We start from the raw sequence: 9,551 nt of genomic DNA, 5'->3' as shown, positions 1-9,551 counted from the left end.
CACCAATATTCTGTTGGCTATTACCAAAAAAAACCCCCAACACATTTGTAGGGGGATACGGTGTGGGTAAATGAAGGTGGCATAGAATGTAATCTCATCCCCCAATGAGTTGCAGCTGAACCAATTACCAAAGATTAGGAGCAGGCCTGATGTTAACAGGCCACACCTGTAGCCAGTAAGAACAGTGTTCTAAAAGAGTGGATTGGTGGGCTCTGGAGTCAGATGGCTGCTGCAAGGGCCAGGAACAGTCAGTGCTTAGAGGAGATGCCTGTGAGAAACATCGAGGGGGTATGAAATTCTGGAGATACAGAATCCTTGCACTATAATGATAATAGAACTCTTGTGCTATATAAGACAGCACACATTAGTCAGCAGATGTGTGGCATCCCTTGAGAACTGGACTTATGTATTGGAAAGTCATTTCCTGAGTGAGAGACTCCTTATGCTGAGCTGAGGTGCTGGAAACTCCAGGTGTTCCTGCTCTGCATATTTCCAGGCCTTTATTCCCACTGCAGCGGGACAGCCGCTTGTCACACAACAGCATTTTCTTTATTTCACTTGAGCAATAGCAAAATATTGCACCTGCTGCCTATGCTGCTTTTGATAAATCTGTGGTTTCTGGGTTGCCAGTGCTCATTGCTGGGTCATGTTGAACTTCTCATCCACCAACACCCCCAGTCCTTTTCCCAGGGCTGCTCTCAATCCCTTCACTGCCCAGCCTCTACCTGTGCTTGGGGTTGCCCTGACCCAGGTGCACAGCCTTGAACCTGGCCTTGTTGAACTTCAAGTGGCAAATCTCCTCAACTGCAGTGCTTGAAGCAGCAGAAGCCTCAGGTATGTTACAAGAGAATGTGTGTGTGTGAGGGAAGATTGTCCTCTCGCAGATTTTGGAGAGGTCTATTTGCAGCAGCGTGGATGGTGCCTTACACTGGAGCAGCTGTGTGCATACAATCGGTTTTGTAGACAGCATCAACTCAATAGAGAAAATAAGTGCAAATGTAATCTCAAACCAAGGAACACTTGCCTGAGAGCATAACATAAAGTGAGTCTGAAAGTCTCTCATAAAGGACAGGATATTAAAGAGAGTGGTGGGGAAGGGGCAGGCTATTAATCCATGTGTCATTGATGCCAAATGGGTCTTCTGCAACTGAACATCTTCCAGCAGGGACATTCACCAGCCCAAGCATAGAGCGTGGCCTGTCTTCCACCCTACTCTCTGATTTCTGGGGAAACAGCAATAAATATTTTTCAGGAAAGTGTAACTGGTGTAAATAGGATTGAACTGGAGCAGTTCAGGAAGCACTGAGGGTGACAAATCCTCCTGTTCATGAGACAAGCATGCTCTCTGTAAAGCTGTATAGAATTACCTCATCCCAAACATCCTAAAAACTGTAGACAGAATTTGTGGCAGAAGTTGATTATTTTCTCATAATTTTGAGGTAAATACTTCCAGATTCTCTGGTCATATCAACAGACTTGGGATGCTTAGAGTCAATGATGCAACACCAGGGGTCAGATGGGGATCTGGACTGTCAGGTTGGAACCTGATCCATGCTCTGTCCTTGCCTGATTTAGGTCAGACCATGAGGGAAAGGTTTCACTTCACCCCTGAAGAAACAGAGTTGTCTTAGCCCTTCTAGAGAAACTGGCTGCCAAACTTGCTTTTGCAATTTTTGAATTAAAAAGTATCAGAGAGTGGGAGGATGGCCTCCTACACAAGCTGGCTTTTTAGTGAATTTTTGCCCGCTCAGACTCCTGTTAGGTGGAGAGAGTGATGCCCAGGTGCGCCTGCTCAAGCTGGCTGGTGAGGCCCGGAGACAGCCAGGATGTGATGTCCCACTGCCCATCTTGGGGTTTCTTGTCTCCCGGCAAACTGAGGGATCTGCTCCTGTGGCACACTACAATGTAGACTGGGACTTGTGCTTCACTTTCCTCCCCTTCTTACCAGGGGCCATGTAAAAAGATCCTTTGTAAAGCAAGTTTATAAATAATTTAATGTCAATAATAAAAAAGCTTTTAGCTTTTTTTTTTAACTGGCTTTTTTTTTTTTTTTTGTTAATCTGTCTACATGAAAAACATTCCTAGCAAAGTTCATGCAGAGAAGGCCTAAAGTTATTATTAGGCACATAAATTGCTTCCTCATTTATATGCAGGAAAAATTCTTTAATTTATTAATCTGATTTGCATAGAAAATTATGGCACTCATCACTGAGAAGTCTCATTTAGGAAAGGTTTTATAAAGCTGTGACTAATTAGATATAGAAGAAGATACATAATTGTGTTTAACTTTTTACCTTTCAGAACTTGTGTTCTTTAGATGAAAAAAATACTTTTAAAAGGTTCCTATTGCAAGAATCTGGAGCTTGTTTGAAAATTGCTTCAAAAATACATATTTTGTATCTTCTTATATTTAATTCAGGACAGAGGAAAAAGATGGTTGAACTTAAGTTTTAAAGTTCACAAGGGAGAAAAAAGAGCTTAGAGGAGCTGTTCTGTGGTAATGTACGAAGACACTTAATTAACTTGGTCTTCATTTAAAACCATAGTGTAAATCTTTTCAAAATGAATCAAAGTCTCTGCTGAATTACATCTTAGCCAAGTTTTACAGTCAAAAGGCTCTTAAATCAGTAAGACCTGTCACTGTGAGAGCTGTGGTAGTGTTTTCACATTCTCTGCAAGCTCATATGCTCTTGGACTTGAAAGTGTTTTCCCCGGGTCCATTTGCTCTAGCAACAGCTGGCTGTTAGAGGCAACACATTAGCAGCTTACAATTAAACAATATTCCAGCTAATTTGAGCTTGGGCAGATGAATAACATCAGTGACAGTGAATTTCCTCCCTCCCACCCTCTGTGTGTTCAGTTTTAAAAAAACTTTATTTTACTTTAATTGCTCCTTGGAGACAATGTTGCTAGAATTCTCTCTTCATCACAATGTCCAGCTGAGAAATTGTTCTCCCATCTTGCTGAGGAAAAAGGAGAGAGCGTTCAGCCCACACATGCTGCAGATGTGCAAGGGGGCAAACTGGGGGAAGCAATGACAATTAAAGAACATATGGTCAAAAATAAATCTGTACAGTAGTGCCAGTCCATATTAATCACAAGATTAGAATAGCAGTGTATCTGTACAAGTAGCATGCTAAATCTCCTATTACATTTACTAGCCTTCATATATCTGGATCTGCATGTTTATCAGGGTGTCTTATATGATATAGTATATGAAGTGAGGGAGAATTTATAGTACATCTAGCGTAAATGGGCCTGATATAAGCCAAAAAAAAAAGGGCTGGTAAAATGTTAACATCTGGGAAGAAGTATGTCACTGGAACAGCACACACCAAAGAGGTGTGTGAATGTTTGAAAGGACAATGGAATTCAAGATTCATCTTAGCAGAACTGTAGTATGCCAAGCTCTTCACACATCTGGGTAAAAATGTAGTAAGTTTTCCTCTCAGGTTTAGCACTGCAAGGAGGCTTCTTGCCATGGCATTGTCATCAAGCTTCTTTGAGATCTTGGGGGTTTGTTAGTGGGACTTTTTTAGGAAAACCTTCATACTTTTTTTGGAAGGGTCTGTTTTGCCCTGGGCACGTGGTCCTTGGGCGGACTGAGGGAAAGGCAGAACTAAACCAGGAGAGATATTCAGTGTGCATGAGTTTCATCAACCAAAGCAACACTTCTAACAAGTGTCCTCCTGCTACTTGCATTCTGCAAGGAGAGAGCAGATAGGGAAATGATGGCACTGGCCATAGCATGACATTTGTAGCCTGCTCTATGTTAGAAGTGCATGCTCTGGACTAGGAACTGGTGCTCCACCTACAAGCATGAAATGTAAATTTTAGGATTTTCTAACACTGTCTTAGGCTTTGAAACACCCTTTCCAAAATGGCTGCTCTTCCATCATCCAGGATGGTGCAGATCTCTAAAAAGTGAATTCTCTTAAAAATTAATTTTTATAGTAGGGAATCGCACTGGTTTAAGCACTTAAGTATCCATGATAAAACATTTGGGATTTTTCCTATCAGGCCTTCTGTGAAGCTGTAAACTTTCTGTAACCTGGTTTTCCCAGAGGTAACATGAAAAGGGAATAATTCCCCTTGAGGAAGGATGGTGTCTCAGGGGAGGCAGGTGGATAAAGGGGATACTGGGTTGGGAGTAGCAGCCACACCAGGCAGAGTTCTGTGTACTGCAGCTGTCACAGGCTGTTTGGTGTTACTCAGCCTCAAACTTGAGAGAAAGGAAAACCTGCTGTAGAAGCTCTTTTAGACTACCAGAATTCCCCTGGGATTCTAGGGATTTTTTAAGGCTAAAAAGTTTCCATTACCCCATTGGTAGTGACTTCAAAGGAAGGATCGTCACAAGTCTCAGGCTAAGCCATAAAAGCAGATGCTCTGCATTAACTTTGAGACCTATTCTTGTATTCCTTGATGAGAAGCCTGCTCTTAATACCTTGCTTCTCTTCACCTGGGTTGTGCTTTTTGTCTTCATCACCTACCCTTCAAAGTTCTGAGCAAGCCTCTGTATTTCTCATTTGCAGAAATAGAATTATCTGGAAGGAAATATAACAAATACACCAAATATTATCAGAAGTACAGGGTGTCCTTGTTGCTGGCAATAGTCACACCCCATTTACAAGCCTGTCTTTGTGTGGCTGCACATGCTAGGGCTGGTTTGTGCAGGATAAGAATGGAGCTGCTTCAGAAGCACTCAGAATGCTAGTGAGGTGTCTGATGGAGACACACTTCATGCAACAGGAAACAGAATAGAATTGTTTTTTTAAAATCAGCTCCCAAAATAGAGAACTTTTTGACTTGATATTTCAATAGATATGGAATTGTTTATCAGCTTTGCAATTCACACAATCTCACTAATCCCTCAGGCAAGAAATACCACAATGGTGCCTCTGTCTGTCTGCTCCTGTCCTGCCACTGATCTCCATGTTTTATCTCTACACTTATTAAGTATTATTCAGTAAGAGAAGAAATTAAAATTTCCCCTGCTCATTTAAGCATCTCAGGTGGTCTATGGTCTTATGTCAGATTTGTGAGTAAAAAGGGGATGCAACTTTCCTTGAATGAAAGCTTTTTAAAGTTTTGCTTGTAAAAGCATCTGCAGAAAACTTTTCAGATACTCTGACAGTCACTTCTCTTTAGTTGCATCCAAATATCTCTGTAAAAATGGTAACTGAGAATGAACGGGCTGTGTGCTTGGGGCTGCATTGTGATGTTGACAGATTTGCGTACAAGCAGAACAACTTAGAAGGGCTGAGATGCTCAAGCACTACTAAATTCCTCAAAATGGAAAGCAGTCATTGCACTGCTGAAGCTTTCTTAGGTGGACAGGAACTTTCTGCTGGTCAGCATCTCATTTTTCATGCCAAAGCTTCTGTTCTTTCCTGTTTCCTCCCCAGCACATGATATGTGTGCAGCAGCATTCCTAGATTTACTGCTTTGCATCTGAATGAGGAAGCAGCTGCCGATGCTGTGATGATGCATGCAATCTAAGGCTGCCAGCTTTTTATTTCAGTCTGTGGGGGTTTTCTGTGGCTTTTACAGTGAAGCTTATTGGGCATGGTCAGAATTTTAGGATGGGCTGGGGACACAGTTGAAATACGGGTAATGGGATGTCTACATACTCAAAGACTTGCAAATGCTTAAAATGAACTAAATAAGGTCCTGATGTGGGTAGGAGGGATTTTTTTCCCTGCGCGACTGCTTCCATAGAAATGTTTCTGATGAGTTTCTTTTTTTGTATATGATAGTTTCTGGACAGCGGTGAGGTTATAAACAGTGTTGGTACAGAGGTTACCGCCAAAGACATGGCTTTGGTTTGTGACTCAATTTTTGTGACAGAATGCACAGAAATTGGTCATGATTAACAAAATATGATTTTGTTAATGAACAGACTGTGAAAAAACCTCTCCTATTTCTCCCCTGCTTTGTTCTTTTTTTACTTTTTTTGAACTAAACCTTGCTACTGAGTAAGTGCAATTCAGCTTAGTTATGTTCCCTGCGCCTGTGCTGGGTACTCTGCCTCGTAGTTTCTCTCTCCATGCTGAACTCTGTGTTGGTAGGCATGAAACTCCCCCAAAAGTGTCTTTTCCTCAGTATTTGTGAAATGTGGGAGATTTCTGCAGTAGAGAGCATTAATAAGAGCTATGAAAGGAGTTTGGGGCTTCATCTCCATTGGTCTGGCAAATGGAGTTTATTTGCAGTGAAGCTGAAAAAGGACTCTACCTGCTGCAGGCAGTAACAGGACGAGAGACAGATGCAAAAGTTCTGTGATTATTTTCCATAAATTACAAATCTTTTTCATTTAGAAAAACAATTTGCACACAAATGTGAACAGAAGTTCATATTTAAATAGCCAAAAAGGTCACTTGTAGCCAGAACATTCATCTGTCTGCTTGTTTCTCTAGACATAAGTGGAACAAGTTGCTGTATTTAGCTTGAATTCTGCATTCCTGTCTAAGCCTTAAACAAAATCCAGAGCTCCTTCGGTCACAGTCTTTCCTTGGGTATCTGTTTATTCATCTCAGCTGACAGTCTGCATTTCTTGTCAGTCTTCCTCATATTGAATGTAGCTCTTGAACAGTTGACGTGGCAAGTGGGCTTCCTCTCCTCTCCCCAGCTTTCTCTGCAGATGTGTCATTTGCTTTGTGTGAGAATTGAGTGTTTTCACTTAATACATCCCTATGCAAGGCTAGAGGGATCTTTAAGCCAGATGTGCCAGTACTGATGTTAGAGAAAAGGAATTTGCCTCTTGGGTTGTCTGAATTGATGGATGGACATGTACTTAAAATTTGCTTACTGCTGGTCAAAGATATCAGGTTAATGACTTTTGTTATCCACACAGAAAATACAAAAACATGGGTCATATCAGGTAACCTAAGAGTCTTCTTCCTTCTCTGACCATCCAGATCCCACTAAAATAATTGTAAGGGCACATCCTGTCTCAGTCTTAATCTGAAGAAATTGTTCTGTGGGTGAACAGCTTGTTAACCTTCATGAACCCTGGGTTTCTCCCTCCAGTGGCTTCAAATACCTCCACTGCCGGTGCAGAGCCACATCCAAAGAACAGGACATATATTCATGGGACATCTTCCTTAGGAATGGAGTGGAAATCTGGTTCTCTTTATATTCTCACTTTAAAAAAAAAGGATTCTTATAAGGAATGGCACAAACAGCTGAAGCAGGAGGACTGAACAGTATCTTGACTTAAAAGCTGCTGTTTCAAGGTGAGAGCATGTTTGCTCGTGGGTCAGATTCAGCAGCAGTGCTCTGGCCAGCCATTCCATCTGACTCTGTTGTCAATAAAGGGTTAGACGCAACAAGACAGTCCCCTGCAATTGAAATGGACATTAGTGCAGAAGAATTCCGAGATGTATGAAAAGAATTGTAGCTTATTCTGGAGCAACTGTCGTTCATGTTAATGTTCCTACATCCTGTGCAGCAAAGAAACTGTCATCCTCACAGGACTCGTGTACTGTTGCATAAGTCCATGCTTGATGTTGATCTTGTATTTAAATGCATTGCTGAAGCTGGTGGTGTTTGGATAAGACCAACAAGGAATTGTTGATATAGAAGAAAATTTGAGTGATAGTTCTTGTTGTAGTGTTAGAAGTACTGTGTTGATTCCAGTGATATTCATGAAAAATCAATAAATGCTCTATAATGGGCCAAATTCAAACAAACAACCAAACAACACCGCCCTCAAAAAAAAAAAAAAAACCAAAAACCAAAAAACTCAGAACAACCAAACCCCATTACACACAACAAAAACTCCACAAATCCAAACCAGACTAGAATCCATTAAAACTTAGAAGAAACTAAAAAAATTCTACAAAGTCAAAACAAACCAAAACTAATAATAACTAAACCCAATCCCCAACAAAATATAAACCAACCTATGGAAAGTTTCATCAGTACCCCTTTTCCAGAAGGATTAATTGAAACAGAGAAAAGATCAGCAATCTGCCATCACCTTGTGAATCAGAACAACTCAACATGCAACCTAGAAGCCTGTCTTTGGGTTTTTTACTTGAGGATTAAGACAGCTTGCTCTGAAGAAAGGTGTCTGGCTTCCTGCTTGGAAGGAAAATAAATTAGCATGGTGGTGGTATATGCTTTGTACATCTGCTGTGTAATATGCTTGGTGAAATGCAGACATCCAGAGCAAGGATGCAGATGCTCCACTACTTGCAGAAGTTAATGACCATTATCCCAGTCTTTGATGGAAAACAAAGTCGTGATGCTCTCATTTCCACAATCCATCATGCCACTGGAGGTTTACTGCAGGATACTTCATGATGGGCTTGGTGAGAAAAATATACAAATTCATATGCTGCTGTTGCAAATCAATTCTGCAGCAAAGTGGAAGTAACTCTTGTACCAATAAGCAGTGAGGCCTAAGAAAAAAATACCCACTTTCTGAATTTTCAGCTTGCAGATAACAGGAGAAGCTATCAATCATGTTAGAGAGCTCCCATTCCAGCGGTGCTGTTCTTAAGGACACACCAGATGAAATTGGACAAGACCAGAATATGCAAGCTCCCCCCTCCTTTTTCTTTTCATTTTGCATCTTTCTAAGGAGTTGAGCATGAGAAGGACCTTTTTCTGTTTTCTTTTCCTACTTTTTTAAAAACAAACCTGTGTCCCAGCAAAAGTATGTGTATGGGTTAAATTTGCTGTCCAAATGGCTAATTAACAGTTTCACAAATGGAGGGGAATACTCCCATTCTTTGGCATGTCTCTTTCCTTGGCACCCCAAGCTGGCTAAAAGCATGCGCAACTCAATCTCACCACATCACAGGGTGTCCAAAACTGTGCTCCAGCTGAAGAGAAGCAAATGTCCATATTTTACTGAGTAAATTCAGAGGCACTTCATCATTCCTTCAAACCTTCTTTGGTTCCTCTCCTTTCTGCCTTTCCTGGGCCATAAGAAAAAGTCTCCAATGCACTCCATACCTAACATACTCTGATAAACATGTGTTCCCTGTTGTCTTGCAAAAAAAATTGTCATGTCATGGGTAGCAGATAAAACCTGAAACCTACCAGTCATGCTCTCAGCATCCCTTGAAATCCACCTGCATTGACAAAGTGAATAAAAGAGAAAGGACATCATGCAATGGGATGCTGTTTCGTTTTGTCTTTGGCAGAGATGCAAAATACTCTGAAATAGAAAGAAATTGTCAGCCAGATGAAGTTACACTTTTCTCTTTAATATAAATTAAATTAAGTCAAATTGCAGAGCTAGAAAGCCTAAGGCATTTTGTTGGTTTTGGGAAAAAAAAGGAGCAATAGTGTCTTGATCAAAATAACATAAGCCTCAAGCTTTAAGTTATTCTCAAACAGGCCACAGAGAACCTGGCCAGTTGCTGTCTATATCCATAGACTCTTTAAAAAGTCAAAGTAGGTACACAGTTCACTCCACACTGGTGGTGTGATGTGCTGGTGGGAGCTCCTTAAGAAATATATTCTCTATATTCAACTGGGACTTATTAAAAACCATTGTCCAACCCTGTTCTTAATTAGCCATGAATTATTTGTATTTTTGA

The 9,551-nt window shown here is 40.9% G+C and overlaps 1 long non-coding RNA gene across 1 annotated transcript; it reads left to right on the top strand.

Moving 5' to 3' along the window:
* The first annotated feature begins 241 nt into the window (after positions 1-241).
* Positions 242-7,832, top strand: LOC135447408 (uncharacterized). The gene is made up of 2 exons (XR_010440105.1): positions 242-834; positions 7,027-7,832. It is a non-coding gene; the product is annotated as an uncharacterized LOC135447408 (long non-coding RNA).
* Positions 7,833-9,551: the final 1,719 nt, after the last annotated feature.

The sequence above is a fragment of the Zonotrichia leucophrys genome, chromosome 4 (assembly GCF_028769735.1).
Source record: "Zonotrichia leucophrys gambelii isolate GWCS_2022_RI chromosome 4, RI_Zleu_2.0, whole genome shotgun sequence".
In the NCBI taxonomy this organism is placed as follows: domain Eukaryota; kingdom Metazoa; phylum Chordata; class Aves; order Passeriformes; family Passerellidae; genus Zonotrichia; species Zonotrichia leucophrys.
The sequence above is the reverse complement of the archived record's forward strand: the minus strand, read 5'-3'. Positions and strand labels throughout refer to the sequence as shown.